At 40.9% G+C, this 22,337-nt stretch overlaps 1 protein-coding gene across 2 annotated transcripts in view; it reads right to left on the reverse strand.

Moving 5' to 3' along the window:
- Positions 1–22,337, reverse strand: part of mad1l1 (mitotic arrest deficient 1 like 1) — a 996,118-nt gene that overhangs the window by 684,044 nt on the left and 289,737 nt on the right. The window lies entirely within an intron of this gene.

Below are 22,337 nucleotides of genomic sequence, written 5' to 3' on the forward strand. Positions count from 1 at the left end.
CATCTTTCAGATATTCCAGAACTCACTAAACAATTGGGATTACTGGTTGAGGCTGGCGTCACACCGACACTGAAATTCATATACCACATTACTCATTTCTGTGACAAACAGAACATCTTTTTGGCTTAATGGCCACTCATGGCAGAGAATACCATTTGTGTTTCTATTGCATAGTCACAGCGTGAAATGGCTGGTTTCAAGTGTTGCTCAAATTTTTGAGACACCTTACCTTTCCACAGCAAGTGTGCTGGGATCAGTGTTCTAGCAAGTCGTATCACTAGGGCAGTAGAAAAGGCTTTAAACTAAATAGTAGGGATGAGAGAAGATGGGATAAAATGAGTGGAAGAGGTAAGAGAGCAGGATAGCAATAAAGGAAATGGTTATCACAGTGTGTCAGGAAAGAACAGAGTGTACCAACAGTTAAAGCTAGAGATAGTGAACATAATAATACAGAATTAAAGGCACTCTACCTGATAGCATGAAGCATTCACAATCCAGCCAACTTACCCCCATACTTTCACAGTTTCCTTTGTTCATATTAAAGAAACGAGTTTTGGATTGAACTACATCAGTTTCAAACTTCATGCAAAATTCCATCATATTACGGTCACTCTTCCCTAAAGGCTCCTTTACAATGAGGTTATTAATTAGCTCTTTCTCATTGCAAGGACAATTGTTAGGGAATTCAAATATAGGAGAAAGGAAACCTTGCTGCAGTTGCATCGAGCCTTGGTGAGACCACATCTGGACTACTGTGTGCAGTTTTGGTCTCCTTACCTAAGAAGGAAATGCTGGTCATAGCGGGAGTGCAATGGAGGTTTACCAGACTAATCCCTGGGATGGCCAGGTTGTCCAATTAGGAAACCTGTTGTTTTTTTTGAGGATCTGACAAGCAGGATAAATAAGGGAGAACCAGTGGATGTGGTGTAATTAGATTTTCAGAAGGCTTTCTATCACTTCCCACACAGGAGGTTAGCAAGCAAAATTAGAGTTCATGCAAGTGGGGTTAATATCCTGGCATGGATTGAGGATTCATTAGAGACTCAAAGACGTCTACAGCACAGATGGAGGCCATTCGGCCCATGTGTCCGTACCAGTCAACAAAGACCTGACTACACTAATCCGCTTGGCCCATAGTCCTGAAGGCTATGGGAATGCAAGTGAATATCTAAATACTTCTTAAATGTTACGAGAGTTTCTGACTCAACAACCCTTTCAGGCAGCAAGTTCCAGACTCCCAACACTCTCTGGATGAAAAAATTTCTCAACTCCCCTTTTAGCCTTCTACCTCTTAACTTAAATCTATGCCCCCTGGTTATTGACCCCTCTACTAATGCAAAAAGTGCCTTCCTATCCACCCTATCTATACCCCTCATAATCTTATGTGCCACTATCAGGTCCCCTCTCAACCTGCTCCAAGGAAAACAACCCCAGCCAGCCTATCCAATCTTTCCTCAGACCCTCCTGCCCAGGCAACATCCTGGTAAATCTCCTCTGCACCCTCTCCAGTGCAATAATTTCCTTCCTATAATGTGGTGACCAGAATTGTATGCAGTGCTCCAGTTGTGGCCTAACCAGAGTTTTATACAGTTCCAGCATAACCTCCATGCTCTCGTATTCTACACTCGGCTAATAAAGGCAAGTATCCCATATGCCTTCTTAAACACCTTATCTACATGCCCTGCTATCTTCAGGGATCAATGGATATGCACACCAAGGTCCCTTTGATCTTCAGTACTTTCCAGGGTCCTACCATTCATATTATAATCCCTTACCTTGTCAGCCCCCCACCCCCCCACCCAAAGTGCATTACCTCATACTTTTCCAGGTTGAATTCCATTTGCCATTGCTCTGCCCACCTGACCAGTCCATTGATATTCTCCTGCAGTTAACGGCTATCCTCCTCACTATTTACCACCCTACCAATTTTCATATCATCCGTGAATTTCTTGATCATATCCCCTACATTTAAGTCCCAATCATTTACGTACACCACAAACAGCAGGGGCCCCAGCACCGAGCCCTGCGGAACCCCACTGGAAACAGACTTCCAGTCTCAGAAACATCTCTCTACTATCACCCTCTGCTTCCTGTCTCTCAGCCAATTTTGGATCCAACGTGCCACTTCGCCTTGGATCCCATGGGCTCTTACTTTCTTGATTAGTCTGCCATGAGGGCCCTTATCAAAAGTCTTGCTAAAGTCCAAGTAGACCACATCAAATACATTACCCTCATCAATACTCCTAATTATCTCCTCAAAAAATTCAATCAATTCATCAAACACAACCTTCCCTTAACAAATCCATACTGAATATCCCTGATTAATCCATGTCTCTCCAAGTACAAATATATTCTGTCCCTCAAGATTCTTTCTTGTAACTTATCCATCACCGAGGATAGACTGACTGGCCTGTAATTTCCTGGTCTATCTCTTCCTCCCTTTCTTAATAATGGGACAAGGTTAGCAGTCCTCTAGCCCTCTAGCACCTCACCTGTGGTCAAAGAGGATTTGAAAATTACTGCTAGGGCCCCTGATATCTCTTCCCTTGCCTCCCTCAACAGCCTGGCATATATCTCATCCAGGCCTGCGGATTTAACCATTTTTAAGGCCACTAAACCCACTAGTACCTCCTCTCTCTCCATGTTAATTTCCTCTAATATTTCACAGTCCGCCACCCTGCATCATCCTTTTCCAATGTGAAGACCAATGCAAAGTATTCACTGAGGACTGTACCCACATCTTCCGGGTTCACACATAGATTACCTCTAAGGTCCCTAATTGACCCTACCCTTTCCCTAGTTATTCCCTTGCTCTTTACATATTTAAAAAACCCCTTTGGGTTTTCCTTTATTCTACCCACCAATGCTTTCTCATGCACTCTCTTAGCTTACCTTCTTAAATTCCCCTCTGCACTTTTTATACTCCTCTAAGGGCTCTGCCATTTTGAGTCTTCGGTATGTGCCGTAAGCTTCTCTTTTTTTCTTAATCCTAACTTTTATGTCCCTTGATTAATGATCAGAAAACAGAGAATAGGGATAAACAGATCATTCTCAGGTTTGCAGGCTGTGACTAGTGGGGTACCACAAGGATCAGTGCTTGGGCCCCAGCTATTCACAATCTATATCAATAATCTGGATGTAGGGATTAAATTTAATAGTTACAAGTTTGCAGATGACACAAAACTAGGTGGACGTGTGAGTTGTGAGGAGGATACAAAGAGGCTTCAATGAAAAAGGTGAAGTTATCCAGTATGGTAGGAAAAGAGAAACGCAGAGTATTTCTAAAATGGGGAGATTGGAAAGTATTAATGTCTTGGTTATTCTTGTTCATAAGTCACTGAAAGCTATCATGCAGGTGCAGTCAGCAATTAGGAAGGCAAATGGTATGTTAGCCTTTATTGCAAAGGGTAAGGAAGTCTTGCTGCAGTTATGTAGAGCCATACCTGAAGTATTGTGTGCTGTTTTGGTCTCCTTACCTTAGGAAGGATACACTGGCCATAGACAGAGTGCAACAAAGGTTCACCAGACTAACCCCTGGGGTGGCAGGATTGTCCAATGAAGAAAGATTGATGAGACTGGGCTGTATTCTCTAGAGTTAAGAACGAGAGGCGATCTCAGTAAAGCGTACAAAATTCTTACAGGGCTCGACAGGGTGGATGCAAGAAGGAAGTTTCCCCTGGTTGGGGGGAGGGTCCCAGGACCAGGGGACACAATCTCAGAATAAGAAGTAGGCCAATTAGGACCAAGATGAGGAGAAATTTCTTCAGTTAGAGGGTGATGAATCCTTGGAATTCTCTAACCCAAAGTGCTGTGGAGGCTCAGTCATTGAGTACATTTAAAGCAAAGTTCCATAGATTTCTAGATATGAAGACATCAAGGGAAATGGGGATAGTGCAGGAAGATTGTGTTGAGGTACAAGATCAGCCATGAACTGGTTAGATTGCAGTGCAGGCTCGAGGGGCCAAATGGCCTACCCATACTCTTATGCTCCTACTGCTCTGCTATTTCCAATCAAATCAGCAACTTCACTTCATGCGACAAGATCACATCTGCTGACTAATGTAGAAATAAGAACTAAAGGCAGAGTTGTAAATCAAGATTCTGGATATGATAGACCACTTGGAGTGTAAAATCATTGAGGCTTTATTGCCCCAAAGCGTACATCAATAGATGCAGTCATTATTGTAACATTCAAGGCCTGGAAAATATATTTTTATCTAGGGATAGATTAACTCATTTACTATAAGACCATATTAGTCTTCAGGGGACTCAGTGATATGCTCTCAATGTTCCTCAGCTGTATAATAAAAACAATTTTCCTTGAAATACACCTCTGTAATTATCGCTACACTTGAGCTAATCTATGTATTCAGGGATGCCAGGATTGAAGATTTAAAGTTTGTTTCTACTTTCACCATTTAATCGGTCGCTTGGTAGTACTGGACTTGAATATTACTTCAAAGGGAAACATGCTGTCAAAGCTTTACACCTTGCACTCATCAGGACCAACGCAAGAATGCCAGATTTCAAATGAGCACAACAATTTATACTACTGGAGAGAAGAGCACTGATTTGTTGGCAAGTCAACTGAAATTGGCCAAGGTGTTGCCATGGGGAAAGCAACAGGGAACTTTTGGCTCCCCATGCTTCCGGGTAATTCACGAACAGCACAAGGTGTGAACATACTTCTTATATTTGCAAAGAACTAGTTCCTGCATATGAATGTAAGTGACTTCTACTAAGTGTAAATGAGCCATGTTACAAGCTCAATTGATTACCTTAAATTGGATATTAGTGTTGTTATTAGCACATTCATAGAAACATAGAAAATAGGAGCAGGAGCAGGCCATTCGGCCCTTCAAGCCTACTCCGCCATTCATTATGATCATGGCTGATCATCCAACTCAGTAGCCTGCTCCCACTTTCTCCCCATATCCTTTGATCCCTTTCGCCCCAAGAGCTATATCTAACTCCTTCTTGAAAACATACAATTTTTTGGCCTACTTTTTGTGGTAGCAAGTTCCACAGGCTCACCAACTCTCTGGGTGAAGAAATGTCTCCTCATCTCAGTCCTAAATGGTCTACCCGCGTATCCTCAGACTGTGACCCCTGGTTCTGGACTCCCCCACCATCAGGAATATCCTTCCTGCATCTACCCTGTCTAGTCCCGTTAAAATTTTATAGGTTTCTATGAGATCCCCCTCATTCTTCTGAACTCCAGCAAATATAATCCTAACCAACTCAGTCTCTCCTCATATGTCAGTCCACCATCCGAGGAATCAGTCTGGTAGACCCTCGCTGCACTCCTTCTATTAGCAAGGACATCCTTCGTCAGATAAGGAGATCAAAACTGCACACAGTATTCCAGGTGTGTTCTCAACAAGGCCTTGTATAATTGCAGCAAGACACTCCTGCTCCTGTACTCGAATCCTCTCGCTATGAAGGCCAACATACCATTTGCCTTCTTTACTGTCTGCTGCACCTGCATGCTCACCTTCAGCGACTGGTATACGAGAACACCCAGGTCTCGTTGCACATTCCCCCCTCTCAAATTTATAGCTATTCAGATAATAATCTGCCTCCCTGTTTTTGCCATCAAAGTGGATAACCTCACATTTATCCACATTATACTGCATCTGCCATGCATTTGCCCACTCACTCAGTTGTCCAAATCACACTGAATCATCTCTGCATCCTCCTCACAGCTCACCCTCCCACCCAGCTTTGTGTCATCTGCAAATTTGGAGATATTACATTTAGTTCCCTCATCTAAATCATTAATGTATATTGTGAATAGCTGGGGTCCCAGCACTGACCCCACTAGTCACTGCCTGCCATTTGGAAAAAGACCCATTTATTCCTTCTCTTTGTTTCCTGTCTGCCAACTAGTTTTCTATCCATCTCAATACACTACCCCTGATCCCATGCACTTTAATTTTACACGCTAATCTCTTATGTGGGGCTTTGTCGAAAGCCTTCTGAAAGTCCAAATAAACCACATCCACTGGCTCCCTCTCATCAACTCTACTAGTTACATCCTCGAAAAAATTCCAGTTGATTTGTCAAGCATGATTTCCTTTTGTAAATCCATGCTGACTCTGTCCAATGCAGCCACTGTTTTCCAAGTGCTCAGCTATGAAATCTTTTATAGTGGACTCTAGAATTTTCCCCACTACCAATGTCAGGCTGACTGGTCGAAAATTCCCTGTTTTCTCTCTACATCCCTTTTCAAATAATGGGGTTACATTAGCCATCCTCCAATCTGTAGGAATTGTTCCAGAGTCTGTAGAATCTCAGAAGATGACCACCAATGCATCCACTTTTTCTAGGGCCACTTCTTAAAGTACTCTGGGATGTAAATTTTCAAACCCTGGGAATTTCTCCAACACCATTTCCCTAATACTGATTTCTTTCAGTTCCTCCCTCTCACTAAATCCTGTGTTCCCCAACATTTCTGGTATGTTATTTTGTCCTTCTTTGTGAAGACAGAACCAAATTATCTATTTAGTTGGTCAGCCATTTCTTTGTTCCCCATTATAAATTCCCCTGTTTCTGACTGAAAGGGACCTACGTTTATCTTCACCGATCTTTTTCTCTTCACATACCTATAGAAACATTTACAGTCAGTTTTTATGTTCCCCACAAGCTTACTCTCGTACTCTTATTTTCCCCTTCTTAATCAATCCCTTGGTCTTCCTTTGCTGAATTCTAAACTGCTCCCAATCCTCAGGTCTGTTGTTTTTTCTGGCCAATTTGTATGCCTCTCCCTTGGATCAAATACTATCTCTAATTTCCCTTGTAAGCCATGATTTGGCCACCTTTCCTGTTTCACTTTTGCGCCAGACAGGAATAAATAATTGTTGCAGTTTACCCATGCGCTCTTTGAACGTTTGCGATTGCCTATCCACCATCATCCCTTTAAGTAACGTTTCCCGATCCATCATAGCCAACTCGCACATCATAGCATCGTCACTTCCTTTATTAAGATTCAGGGCCTGGTCTCAGAGTCAGCTACGTCACTCTCCATCTTGATGAAGAATTCTATCATATTATGGTCACTCATCCCCAAGGGGCCTCGCACAATTAGATTGCCAATTATTCCTTTCTCATTACACAATACCCAGTCTAGGATGACCTGTTCTCTAGTTGGTTCCTCAACATATTGGTCCAGAATACCATCCCATATACACTCCAGGAATTCCTCCTGTACGGTATTGTTACTAATTTGATTTGCCCAAATTATATATGCAGATTAAAGTCACCCATAATTACAGATGTTCCGTTATTGCATGCGTTTCTAATTTCCTGTTTAATGCCATTCCCAACATCACCACTACAGTTTGGGGGTCTATACACAACCTCCACTAATGTATTTTGCCCCTTAGTGTTTCTCAGCTCTACCCATACAGGTTCCACATCGTCGGAGCTAATATCTTTCCTCGCTTTTGCGTTAATTTCCTCTTTCTTTAACTAGCAATGCAACTCCACTGCATTTTCCTTTTGGTCTGTCCTTCCTAAATACCCCTGGATGTTCAGTTCCCATCCCTGGTCACCCTGCAGCCATGTCTCCGTAATCCTGACTATATCATTCCTGTTTACACGTATTTGTGCGGTTAATTCATCCACTTTATTGCGAATGCTCCTCCTGTTAAGGCACAAAGCCTTAAGGCTTGTCTTTTTAACATTACTTGTCCCGTTCCCACTATTTTTCACTGAGGCCCTGTTTGATTATTGCCCTTGATTTCTCTACCTATCACTTTCCTTTTTCCCCTGTCTTTTGCTCTTGTCCTTGATTCCCCCTCCTCTGACTCCTTGCATAGGTTCCCATCCCCCTGCCACTCCAGCAAATATTTCCCCTAGGACATCAGTCCTGGTCCTGCCCAGGTGTAACCAATCCAGTTTGTGCTGGTCCCACCTCCCCCAGAACCAGTCCCAACGTCCCAGGAATCTGAAACTCTCCCCCTCACACCATCTCTTCAGCCACATATTCATCTGATATCCTGCAATTTCTACTCTGACTAGCACATGTCAAGTACTGCCCAATCATGGAATCACACCTAACAGTAGAAGTTTTATTTTGAGTTTTGCATGTGCAGGCTGGTTGAGTACAGTCTGCTATATGTTCCAACGATTAGTTGATTGAATCAAACAACATGTTCCTCCTACTAGTAGCAATAGCCAGAGCAGAAATTGTACTCAACCAGCCCACAGTTGCAAAACCCAAAACGTCTACTGTTAGATGTGATTCTGCGAATGGACAGCATTTGCTGAACAATCCAAGTGTGCAAAAGCTAGACCAATAACAAATATAAGATAATCAGCTGAGCTCAAAACGTGGCTCATTTACGCTTGCTATAAGTGACTTAACATTCATATGGAGGGACTCATTCTATGCAAACCTAAGAAATATGTTCAACCCTTGTACCTTTTTTTGAATTACCTAGAAGTATGGGGAGCCTCTAGTTTCCCATTGCTTTCTCCATGGCAACGTCTTGGCCAGAGTCAACTTGGCCAAACCATTTAGTACCCCTTTTCTCCTGTAGCATAAATCATTGCGCTTGTTTGAAATTTGGCATTCTTGCATTTGTCCTGATTAGTGCCACATGAAAAGCTTGGGCAACATATCTCTTTTTTCAAAGGCTCCCATGTCAAGTGTTACATGGAGCAGATGCAAGGCAAATCTGCAAGGCATTTTCCGAGGACAAAAGAAGCAGCTGAAACTGGTTCCTCTGCAACTAGACCAGCTAGCCTTTATCATAGGAGCATATAAAGCCAGACAACTTAGTGTGATTTAGCACTTGAGTGCGACTTAGAATAGAGTGCTGGGAATTGGATGATTATTGGGAATTGGAGGAAGCGGCAGAAGGGCTCTTTGCTTTTGTTTTTGGCATTTGATAATGCAATAAGAGCAGCGGCCTTAAAGAGCGAGGGCAATGAGGCCCGAGGTCAGAACGGGACCAGGAGCCAGCACAAGAGTTGTTCAGTACCACCCGTTGAGTGTATCTACTGTCCTTAATATTCCTTAAACTAAATGAAGTAGAAGTAAAGGGAGTAATTTAACAGTGAGTCATGGCAGGGCAGCTCAGCCATCTGGAATGCTGCTCCTGTGTGATGTGGAAAGTCAGGGACACTTCCAGTGTCCAGAGTGACCACGTGTGCAGGAAGTATCTCCAGCTGCTCCTACTCGAAATCCGCGTTTGATTCATTATGGCATATCTGCAAGGCTGAGATCTTCATGGATAGCATGTATAGTGAGGTAGACACACTGCAGATAAAGAGTGCTCAGGCAGAAAGGGAACAGGTGACTGCCAGACAGAGTAAAAACATTAGGCAGGTAGTGGAGGAGTCCCCTGGGGCAATCTCCCTCTCTAACAGATTTTCCATTTTGGATACTGCTGGGGGAGATGGTTTCTTAGGGGAATGCAGCGAGAGCCAAGTCCATGGCACCACAAGTGGCTCAGCTGCATGGGGAGGGGGTGGGGAGAAAAAAAGAAGTGGGAGAGCAATGTCGATAGGGGAGTCTATAGTAAAGGTAATAGACATTTCTGTGGCTGCAGACATGACACCAGGATGGTATGTGGCCTCTCTGATGCCAGGGTCAAGAATGTCACAGAGCATCTGCAGGACATTCCGGAGGGAGAGGGTGAACAGCCAGAAGTCATGGTCCATATCGGTACCAATGACATAGATATAAAAAAAAACAGATGAGGTCCTGAAAGCAGAATATCAGGAGCTAGGAAATAAATTGAAAAGTAGGACCTCAAAAGGGTAGTAATCTCAGGAATAGTCCCAGTGCCATGTGCTAGTGAGATTAGGAATAGGAGAGTTGACCAGATAAAAGCGTGGCTGGAGAGATGGTGTAGGAAGAAGGGATTTAGATTCCTGAGACATTGGGACCAATTCTGGGGAATATGGGACCTATACCAGCTGGACGGGTTGCACCCCAGCAGGACCAGAATCAATATCCTCGCAGGGGTATTCACTGGTACTGTGGGGGAGGGTTTAAATTAGAGTGGCAGGGTGATAGGAATCTGAGCAGAGAGACACAAGAAAGGGAAACAAAGAAATTAAAGACAGAAAAGTAGAAAGCAAAACTTGAAGGCAGAGGAAACAAGGGCTAGCAGCAAATTGGGCCATAGTATAAAATAAAATCAGTAAAAATACGAACAAAACAAGTCTAAAGGCTCTGTTTCTGAATTCACGAAGCACCCACAATAAGGCAAACGAGTTGACAGCGCAAGTAGGTGTAAACGGCTACAATATGATTGCTATTTCAGAGACATGGCTACAGGGTGACTAAGGCTGGGAACTGAATAACCAAGGGTATTTGATATTTAGGAAGGACAGGCAAAAAGGAAAAGGAAATGGGCTGGCGCTGCCTAGTTATGAATAAAACCAGTGCAATAGAGAGAAAGAATATTGGCTCAGAAAATCTATATGTAGAATCAGACTGGGTAGAGCTATGTGGCAACAAGGGGCAGAAAACACTAGTGGGAGCTGTCTAAAGGCCTCCAAACAGTAGTGGTAAGGTAGGGACGGCATTAAACAGAAAACTGGAGATGCATGTAACAAGAATGCTACAGTAATCATGGGTGACTTTAGAAAGTGAATAGAGAACAAGGAGATAGAGCAATCAAACAACTACATAGGCTTTGTCTTCACGCCGGAAGAGACAAATAACTTCCCAGAAATGCTAGGGAACCAAGAGTCCATTGAGAAGGAGGAATTGAAGTAAATTAGTATTACAAAAAAAAAGTGCTGGGCAAATTAATGGGACTGAAAGCCGATAAATCCCCAGGGCCTGATAATCTATCTCCCAGGGCACTAAAAGATGTGGAATAGTGGATGCATTGGTTGTCATCTTCCAGAATCTATAGAATTTTGGAACAGTCCCGCAGATTGGAAGGTTGCAAAATTAACCCCACTATTTAAAAAAAGAGGGAGGGAGAAAACAGGGAATAACAGGCCGATTAGCTTATCAGTAGTAGAGAAAAATGCTAGAGCCTATTACAAAGGATGAGATAACAGCGCACTTCGAAAATATCAATGGAATTAGACAAAGTCAACATGGATTTATGGAAGGGAATGATGTTTGACAAACCTATTGGAGTTTTTCTGAGGATGTAACTAACAAAATAGTTGAGGGAGAACCAATGGATGTGGAGTATTTAGATTTTCAGAAAGCTCTTGATAAAGTCCCACATAAGAGTTTAGCATACAAAACTAAAGCACATGGGATTGGTTAACAGACAAGAAACAGGGAATAGGAATAAATGGGCCTTTTTCAGAGTGGCAAGCGGTGACTAGTGGGATAGCAGAGGGATTAGTGCTTGGACCCCAGCTATTCACAATATATATCAATGATTTGGATGAGGGAACCAAATATAATATTTCCAAGTTTTCTGAAGACACAAAGCTAGGTGGGAGTGAGAGTTGAAGAGGATGTTAAGAGGCTTCAAGATGATTTAGACAAGTTGACTGAATGGGCAAATACATGGCAGATGCACTATAACATGGATAAGTGTGAAGTTATCCACTTCGGTAAGACGGACAGAATGGCAGAGTATGACTTAAATGGTGATAGATTGGGGAATGCTAATGTACAAAGGGACCTTGGTGTCCTTGCACACCAGTCACTGAAAGCAAGCATACAGGTGGAGCAGGCAATTAGGAAGCAAATGATATTTTGACCTTTATTGAAAGAGGATTTGAAGATGGGAGCAAGGATGTCTTACTGCAGTTGTACAGGGCCTTGATGAGACCACGCCTGGAATAGTATGCGCAGTTTTGGTCTCCTTACCTAAGAAAGGATATGCTTGCCATAGAGAGGGAGTGCAGCAAAGGTTCACCAGACTGATTCCTGGAGTGGTAGGATTGGCGTATGAAGAGAGATTGGGCCGACTAAACTCATTGGAGTTTAGAAGAATATGGGAGGGATCTCATTGAAACGTATAAAATTCTGATAGGGATGGACAGACTGGATACAGGGAAGATGTTTCGTCTGACTGGGGAGATCTAGAACAAGGGGTTACAGTCACAGGATACGGGTTAGGCCATTTCGGACTGAGATGAGGAGAAATTTCTTCACTCAGGGTGGTGAACGTGTGGAATTCTCTATCACAGAAGTCTGTGGAGACCAAGTCACCGAATATATTTAAGAAGGAAATGGATTTCTAGACTCTAAATGTGTCAAGGGGCTTGGGGAGGGAGCAGGAGTATTGAATGGAGAAGCAGGCTCGAAGAGCCAAATCACCTACTCCTGCTCCTATTTTCCATGTTTCTAAGAGAGCAACTCATACTAAAGCAGTTTCATTTCTTTTTCAACTGACCAATTGAGCCAGACTGCCAATTTGTACTGAAATATGAGGACTTTTATACTGCTAATGCATTTGTACAGTAACTGGACTCAGGATAACTGGCGGGGAAACAGGAGGATATTATCACAGCATTCTGGGTTACACTGCTCTTTAATTCTGCTGTGAAAGGCCACTGGTACAGTCCATTCTGCCCCCAAATCTTGCCTTTTTATAAATTAGGAGATCAGAGACAAGGAGTAAGCAACAGAAATTTACAAGACATAAAAGGCTGAGAAAATATTGAGAAAGGGGAGATCAGTGCTAACAGCCAGTAAACGAATAAATCACAAGGTGGGAGATGCAAAATAATTTTTTTTAAAATCCATAAAGGAATATAAATATCATGCACAATTATAATGGAACAGAAGAAATCAAAATATAAAGACTATCAAGAAGATAGGAAACCTCTGAATAAAACTAATGGATATTTGTAATGTTAGGCAATATTTGCATTATTTGTCTGTGTTCCATATGAACAACTTGGAGTGTGTTTGGACTGATTTCTTAATTTGTTAAAATCTCTAAAGCTTTTCTCTTTCTCTACATGAGGGAGTCAGAAAATTCCTGAAGGTGAGGAAGCAAACCTGGAAAACTGAAGAGGTGGCACTGATTGAGCAGTGCTCAAGCAGCCAGTTGAGCACAGGTAGAGCAACAGGCCAGGAAACAGTCAAGGTGGGTGCCGCTCAGGAGGAATGGGATGCCATTTACATTAAGCTTGTTCAGTGGCATTGCAGGCCTTACTTTACTTATACATAAGTGCTTGACCAAGACTATCAATATATGTATCTGCAAGTACTTTTCAGTCTAAAATGTATTCTGTACTGTACCATGACCTAAGAAACCATGTGAATTTTTGCACAATTCAATAAAATCATTTAGGAGAATAGAAAATGGCCTGCATTACACAAATTGCTTGCATTCATTGCAAACAGAGTATTAATTTTTACGTTATGTGTAATTAAGTACATTTTCACATTACAATTGACAATGAACCTGTATATTATTGCCACCATTGTGGAAATATAAATACATTTTCATTTATCATTTATTCAAGTGGAATCAAACTATATAAAATGAAAGAAAATAAATGATAGATGATAGTTATTTGTTTTCACACTTTTATCCTTGTTCTCCTGAAGATGGTGATGATTCATGCAGGTACAATTCTTCTGGTATTTCACTCAAGAGACAATTTTTCACATGAGCCACGATAGTGGTGTTGATGGCTATTTAGCTGTGATGGTCACCACAGTTGTTCCCGAAAGGTATACCTCCAGCAGTCACTTGACATCAAACAGAATTAAGTTTCTTCGCCTGTTGCCTCGCGATACCAACAACACTCTGTTAACCTGTGATCAGTTAACTCAATACTAGTCAAGAACCAAACCCAAGACGTACCTGCTTCATCTGGTACACTGACCAAGTGAACAATCATAAAATCAATTCCAACAACTTATTTCAGTTTTTAGCGAAACTATTACTAAATGAGAACATCATTTTATCATCTTTCATCTTGATGCCATCAGATCTCATCACTTCTGGAGATAATGATAGGTTAACATAACTTAGTGATGAAATACACTTTCACAGAGATATTTCCAATAAAAATTCACACTGAATAATATTAAAGGTGCATATTAAATTGCCATCTAACTATTCTCTTGACAATAAAATGTCATGGCATCCAAGATGTCCAGTATTATGACTGGGTTGAAACATGGCAATTTACACAGCAAAAGCAATAAAAAGATTTATGTATATATTTCATGTGACATTCTCACAAAAATATTAGAACAAAAGAATATCATTGGAAAATGCGGGATTGCTTCCCATTGTCCTCTTTGTAATTTCATGTTAGTACCACCATGATAAATTGATTACAATTAAGTTGGAACAAGAGACACTTGCAAAATAAAAGCAATAAAAATACACATTTGCTTATGAGTACAGTTTATGGTGTAAGATGTTGCTTTCTGAGACCTTTACACTAAATCAATGAAATCAAATAACAAATACTGAAAATGTTGGACAACAGCAATACCTCTTCAAACAGCTCTCCTGAAGAGCTTCATCCACACTCAATATTATTGAAATGGCAGATCTCCTCATCGACTTTTAGTGTCAGAAATGTAATTGTTGTACCTCAATTGCTGGTCCCACAAACATCAGAAGAATATTGAGAAAGAAGGAAGGGGCCACAAATTAAAGAAGAAAACACTGTTTAACGCCAGTAAGTTGCTTCTTCTATTGAGCTGTGCATCTTCAAAATGCACACCTGTTCACTCAATCAATGGTATCAATTCCACAAAGTTCTCATGCTTCACCTTAAAAGCTACTTGTATCCAAACAATTTGCAGATAATAATGTTTGGACCAATGCTTTATTGCTAGTTGTACTGGAACAAAACATTTGAAGGGGAAATAAAGATTTAACAGTACAGGAGAGATAGAAGAGCAGAGTTTGGGGGGGGGGGTGTGGTGCGCACGGCGCAGGCAATAAGCTTTCAGTGCATGTGCAGGCTAGTTATTTGATAAATCAGAAAAAAACAGGTATTAAGTAGATTACAGGCACTGAAGGTGGGTAAAGCCCTTGACCTATCTTTATCTCACTCTTTCTTTCTGAAGATGGAAGCAGGCTATTTGTAGTCCCAACATTCTCATCAATTGTGAGAGTTCCAGAAACAACCCGAGGGTGTTTAAGGGAGCACCATAAGAAGTTCACTTCTCAGCCAATTAGTTACCTTTGTTAAAGGTAAACCATGCTAAGTAACCTGATTGAGTTTTTAGATGAGATAACAAGAGAGAGTTGCTGAATTTAATGCAGTTGATGTGGTGCATATTGATTTCTAAAAGGGATTTAATAAAGTGCCACATAATTGGCAAAGTTGAAGCCCATGGACTAAAAGAGGAAGTGGCAGCACAAATACAAAATGGGTAAAGTGAAAGTAAACAGAATATTGGTCAGTCATTGCTTTTCAGACTGGAAAAAAAGTATACAGCAGGGTTCCCAGGGGTTGGTACTAGAGGCCACTGTTTTTCCTGATATATATTAGTGACTTAGACTTGGGTGTACAATTGCAAAATGTGGACATAACACAAAATTTGGAAGCATATTGAACTATGAGGAGGGTAGTCATAGACTTTGAAACAGACTAGTAGAATGAGTAGACACATGGTAGATGAAATTCAACGGAGAGAAGTGGAAAGTGATATATTTTTGTAAGGAAAACAGGATGTGGCAAAATGAACTGAAGGACACAGGAAGAGAGAAACCTTTCGGTATATATGCACAAATTGTTGAAGGTGGCAGGGAAGGTAGACAAAGTGGTTAAAATGCATATGGGATCCTGGGTGTTATAAATAGAGGTACAAAACTAAATGTTGAACCTTTATAAAACAATGGTTCTGCCTCAAGTGGAGTATTGTCTATTGTAAGGGGAATGGAATGTAAAAGTAGAGAAATTTTGCTGCAATTGATGAGACCACATTTGGAGTAGTGTGTAAAGTTTTGGTCTCCTTGTTTAAGAAAGGATATATTGGCATTAGGTCTTACAGCATCTGTGGAGAGAGGAACAGAGTTAACGTTTCCAGTCCATATGACCCTTCTTCAGAGTCGAAGCGGTAACTCTGTTTCACTCTCCACGGATGCTGTCAGACCTGTTGAGTTTTTCCAGCATTTTCTGTTTTTATTTCAGATTTCCAGCATCTACAGTATTTTGCTTTTATTTTATATAACTGGATTAGAAACAGTTCAGAGAAAGTTCACGCGACTGATTCCTGGGGCGCAGGGGCTGTCTTATGAGGGAAGGTTGGACAGATTGGGCCTGAATCTAATGCGGTTTAGAAGAATGTGAGGTGATCTTATTGAAACATATAAGATCCTGAAGTGACTTGACAAAGTGGATGCCAAGAGTATGTTTCCCTTCATGGAATCGGCCAGAACTAGGGGACACAGTTTAAAAATAAGGGGTCTCCCTTTTAAGATGGAGTGGAGAAAGATTTTCTTTCTCTCAAAGGTCGCTAGTCTATGGAACCCTCTTTTCCAAAGAGCAGTGGAGGCTAGGCTATTGAGTATTTTTAAGGCTGAGTTAGACAGATTCTTAACCAACAAGGGAGTCAAGGGCATCGGGGATAGAGTGGAAAGTAGAGTTGAAGCCACAATCAGAGCAGCCATGATCTTACCAAAGGGAGGATCAGGCTCGAGGGGATGAATGGCCTGCACCTGTTCTCAATTTGTATGTTCATATGTCCACTTCAGAGCACCACAGTTTAGAAAGGACGTGACAGCTTTGAGAGGATTCAGGAAAGATTTACAAGAATAATTCTAGGGACAAAGGACTTCAGCTGCATGGATAAATTAGCACAACTGGTGTTCTTTGCCTTGGAGAAAAGAAGGTTGAAAGGAGATTTGATAGAGGTGCTTCAAATCATGAATTTAAATCAAAATCAGGACACAGTACTGTAGATCAAGAGTAACTGTTCCATTGCTGCAAGGGTCGAGGGTCAAAGGACACGAATTTAAGAGAAAAGAAGCAAAAGTGGCCTGAGGAAAACCTAAGTTCATAGTTACAATCTGGAATGCACTGCCTGAAACGATTGTGGAGCCAGATTCAATCTTGGCTTTCAAAAGGGAACTGTATAAGCACCTGAAGGGAAAAACTTTCAGAGCTATTGGGAAAATGTCAGTGAGTGGGACTAGATAAATTGCTCTTGCAGAGACCGAAGATGGGTTAATGGATCAAGTGGTCTCCTTTTGTGTTGTAACCATCTTATGATTCTATCCTATAAAACATAGCCACAGTAGTGGCATTCAGATGTAGCAGATGATATGCACACATCAAAATCCCACGAACAGTAAATTTTTGGTGGTGACGGCAGAGGCAGAATTAGTGGCTGGGGCACAATGACAGAATTATCTTTCTGAAATAACACTGCAGCTATCTTGCACATCGACCTAGATATATGGTCAATTCCTCTATTTATAACCCAAAAGACTGTATCTTACCATATTGAAGCACTCGATGCAGCACTATTGTTCAGCCTCGATAATGAAGCTGGTGTTAAAACCCAAAACTTTCTAACTTTGAGGCAAGAGTGCTACAAAGTGAGTCAAGCCGATATTCATTAGTTGAAATAAGCAAAGAGTAGCAGCAAATGGGAAGATAATTGACCGACAGCCAGTGTTATTAGTCTGCCATCGGAGTTGGTGTTGCAACTGTGGTAATTTAATCATTTCTTTAACTAACTTAGAAAATCGAGTCAGTTCACAGATGTCTAAATCTGAAGAGCCACTAGGACAAGCAATGAGAATCAGGGTGCGGAAATTCACAATGTTTTGGCGATGCTAGGATTCAGGGCAAGAAATGACAAGAATTTAACACAAGTATAAAATGAGGAGGACAGGCTGAAGAAAAGGAAGGTGGACTATGTACTTAGTGGAAACATTCTAGAAGCATTGTAACACGACAGAGCTATCACTACCACCATCAGGAGTGTTCTCTAGTGGTGAAGAAAGCAAAATGGCAAGTTAAGTTGTGATGGTATAACATATAAAACAAAAGAGAACATTTTATACTAGTATGTGGCAATGGTGAGACCACATTTAGAGCAATGTATCCAGGTTTTATCCTTTCTCAGACAAAAGGTATATATTGAGCACATTTTGTTGGAGGTTATTGAAAAAAATTAGAGGATCAAAGTATGAACAAAATACACCATCTTTAATTAAGGCATGGAAATGTAATAGTATTTGAAAACATCAATCTGAACCGAACAATTTCAAAACTGAGTAGTGTGAAAATTAAAAGGACTTAGAATCAAGTTAGGTATCAGCTCATTTATCATAGATTTTGTTCCACCTCATTTCACTAGTGCAGTTGCAGAACGAGATCAAGAACAAGAGCAACAAATATAATTTTCTATCCTAGCTCATCAACTATGTGATAGACAATTACAAACACAATGAATGAACCAGCACCATATCAGGAGCACACAACCGCATCTAATTTAGTGTTTAAGAAGGTGGCAGTTCACTATCAAATCCTTTGGAAACTCAGTCTGAATATAGTAAAACATGTAAAACCTGAATCAATAGGACACCACTTTAGCATAATAGACCATTTATCCTTGGGAATCCTTGCTCAGGAGCAAGAGCAGTAAATTTATTTGATTCAGCAATATGATCTTCCGGCAAGGATACGATGCATTAATTTTACCTGGCTGTGTTCATTAGCTTGGGTGTTGCAACTAAGCTTGTTTCTCAAAACGAGCAGACATATTTTTCTTTCTTTCAATTACAACCTTCTCCCTCCTCAAACTCTTCACAGCAAGCCTGATCCTTTCCTCACCTGACATCCATCCCACTGCTGGTTGCTAGAAACCATAAAACCTCCTTCACTAAGGGCACAGGAGTAACTGTGCTGCACTGTCCAGTATTCTAGCTGCAATCTGCTAATGGACTCCATAGGAAACACAAAAGTTAATTGATCTCAAGTAGAATTAATTCCTTGCAACCAGATAGGCTGACTCCTCTTCTGCTGTAAAAACAGTGGAATTATACTGAACCACGCTATACAATGAAAAATGTCCTATTTTGAAAAAGGAGAGGAAGAGATTTGTACACGATTGCGAACTATAAGCATTTCTAATTTACTGTCAATGAGCACATCAAATTCTATTTTAGCTTTCATATGTACACTGATCATACCCAGCTCTACTTCAACACCACCTCTCTTGATCCCCCCACTGTCTCCAACTTGTCAGAACATTTGTCCAACATCAATTACTAGATAATTCCTCCATATAAATTCTGGGAAGACAGAATCCACTGCTTTTAGTCCTTGTCATAACTCTATTCCCTTGTTACCTGCTCCATTATCTCCCTGGCAACTGTCTGAGGCTGAACCAGACTATTAGCTATCTGGGCTTTATATCTGATGCTGCACCAAGATTGCCTTTTTCCACATCTATAACATTGTCCGACTCCATATTTGCCTCAGCTTATCTGCTAAAGAAACCCTCATCCTTACCTTTGTTAAATATAGACTCAATTATTCCAATGCATGCATGGTCAGCCTCCCATGTTACACGCTCCACAAACTCGGGGTCATTCAAAACTCTTCTGCCCATATTCTAACTCGGACCAAGTCCTGCTCATCCATCTCCCTTGCTCTAACTGATCAACATTGGCCCCCAGTCAAGCAGCGTGTTAATTTTAAAATTCTCATCCTTGTTTTCAACTCTTCCCTATCTCTCCTCCAGCTATACAATCTCCTCAGATCTCCGCATTCCACCAATTTAGGCCTCTTTGCACCCCAATTGATTGTTCCACCATTGATGGCCATACCTTCAGCTGCAAAGACCCTAAACTCTGGAATTATGTTCAAAGTGCTATATAAATGCAAAGTTTTTTTAATATTACATAAGAGCACAGGACTTTCCAACACGTTTTAGGGTGTTTTAGGCATCGAACATTATAATTCCATAAATATTTGATGACTGTAAACCAACTCAGGCAAATGGAGGGGGGGGGGGGGCCTTAATTGTAATGCTAACTCAGAATAGACTACAGTTTAAACCTTGGTTCTTCCCAATCTCCACTGTTCTACAAAAGAAAAGCTTCTTTTCTAATGACTTTCATAATCACAGGGTGTCCCAAAGTGCTTTGCAGACAATGAGAGTATTTTTGAAGTATAGTCACTGCTGTGTCAGCTGTGGTTCAGATGGTAGCACTCTTGCCTCAGAGTCAGAGATTGTGGGTTTGAGTCCCGACTCAGAAACAAGAGCACAGAAATCTGCGTCAACACCCAAGTTTCCGCAGTGTGCTGGCCAATATTTATCTCTCAAATTAACATCACAAAAACAAGTTGTTATTTGATCATAATCATATTTGCTTGTCAGAGCTTTCTGTGAACAAACTGGTTATTGTTTTTCTAACATTAGAAATGTGAGGGCACTTCAAAGGTACATAATTGGCTGTAGCACAGCCTGGGGTGTCCTAAGCTCATAAAAGGTGCCCTGTGAATGCAAGCCTTTTTTTAATGTAAGGAACGTATTATTTGAGGTTCCCAGGCAAGCCTAAATCTGCTGTTATTTGAGATGATTAGAAAAAGAGATGGTGACATGATCTAGGTATTTAATATGCTAAGGAACAAACAATGCATACTTAAAGCAGGCTATTTGCGCTAGAAGTACAGAGCTAGAAGACATAGATACAAAATTAACAAGTTTTAAATGACACTGGAGATTAGAAGATTTTTTTTCTCCCAAGAGGTGTGGATTTAATGAAATGGATCCCAAGTTTCAATTAACTCCTCAAATTCTGAATCAGGTTAGGAATGGCATTTGAAGTTAAATAGCTCCATATAGACTAAAATGATCAAATGGTTCCTAAACTGCTACTGCTGGTGAGGGAAACCTGGTGTTGACTGATTGGAATCTGTGAATGAATAATCATTCTAATCCCCTAGTACATACATGCACACTTTTGATTATTTGCTCTTTCATTTAGACTGAAGGACAGGTCAAGAAGTTGGGGTTGGTTGGTGGGGTAGGGGGTGGGTGGATAGGTGGGGGGGTTTGCAGTCCAGAACAAGTATAATACCCTTAAAATTAGTGCTACGCTGAATCGGTATTATCTCAAGAAGCAAGAGCCAAGCTAAGTAAATGGAATTACAATAAAGATCAGCAAGTCTAACTGAATGACAGAATAGGCTTGAGCGGTTGAATGGACTACATCTGCTATGTTCTTATAAACCACAGCACAGTTCAGCAATTCCCACTTCTAATATGTTCCTTACAGCACCAATGCCCTGTGTGGCGGTGACTGAAGGGAGTATAGTTTTACTGTACACATAACCACCACAGAAGATAAGTAGTAGAAAGATAAGTCAAATGGAGGCTGAGTCTGTCTAATGAGGTGAACTTAATTGTTCCTATGGAACTATTCGAAGATGGGCAGGGGAGAACGCCAGAAGTCCTGACCAACATTCACCCCTCAATCAAAGGCACTGCAACAGGTTGCCTGGCCATTTATCACATTACTATACGTAAAAAAAACTGAAATTAATTATCATTCTGTACAACTGTTGTGTTTTGTTAAGGGCCAAAGCACAATTGCCCATTTCAGTGGCTTGAATGAGGGTCACCTACAGTTTCTTTAGGAAGTACAAATAAAGGGCATGCTTTGCAATAGTTTCAGTTCATTGTAGTCGAAGTGAAGCAAAATCAATTCCAAACAACCTCTTGGAATTAAGACTTGCTTACAAGGACAAGAAGAGTCAGCTCCAGCATACTATCCCTTGGCACTCACAAAAGGGAAATTTCAGCATAGTATCAACACAGGGTGCAGTGTAATGGTAACATTCATTAATGAATGCAAATAATAGTTTGCAGCAAAAACTGCCCTTGATCTATTTAAGATTTCATAATACAATCCGAACCTGACAAGGTGCATCTCAACCTGTTATTCTGAAGATAATTCTATGCATTAATAACCATTTAATACTTAAATATTCTTGACTTGTGAAATAGTGTGAAACTGTCCATAATGCATCCTTGTCAGTCCCTTTCTAAGGTTAAGGTCACTTTCCAATCCATTTCATTTGTTTTTAGGATATTGATTAAATCACACTTCTATGCTGTAAAAATTCAATAATTATGCAAAAATATTATGAGTACATTTTTTTGGAGAGGAATGAATAACTGTTGTGGTAATACATTGATTTTTAAATGGCTGTAAGACCCTGTATGCAAGTACTGCACACCATGTGGACTCCCTGTCCTAACTTGAGTAAAACAGTGTTCCTGCACAAAGGAAACATGGCAGATACCTATTAAAAAATCAAAAATCATCTCAGTAGGTCAACCAGCAAAGAAAAAAAATCTAGCATACAGGAGTTCTTAAGATACAGGATACAGGATGTTCAGGGGATACAGGACAGATAGAATACAAATAATTCTCGTTTGAGAACCTTTATAATTC

Source organism: Carcharodon carcharias, chromosome 15 (genome assembly GCF_017639515.1).
Source record: "Carcharodon carcharias isolate sCarCar2 chromosome 15, sCarCar2.pri, whole genome shotgun sequence".
In the NCBI taxonomy this organism is placed as follows: Eukaryota; Metazoa; Chordata; class Chondrichthyes; order Lamniformes; family Lamnidae; genus Carcharodon; species Carcharodon carcharias.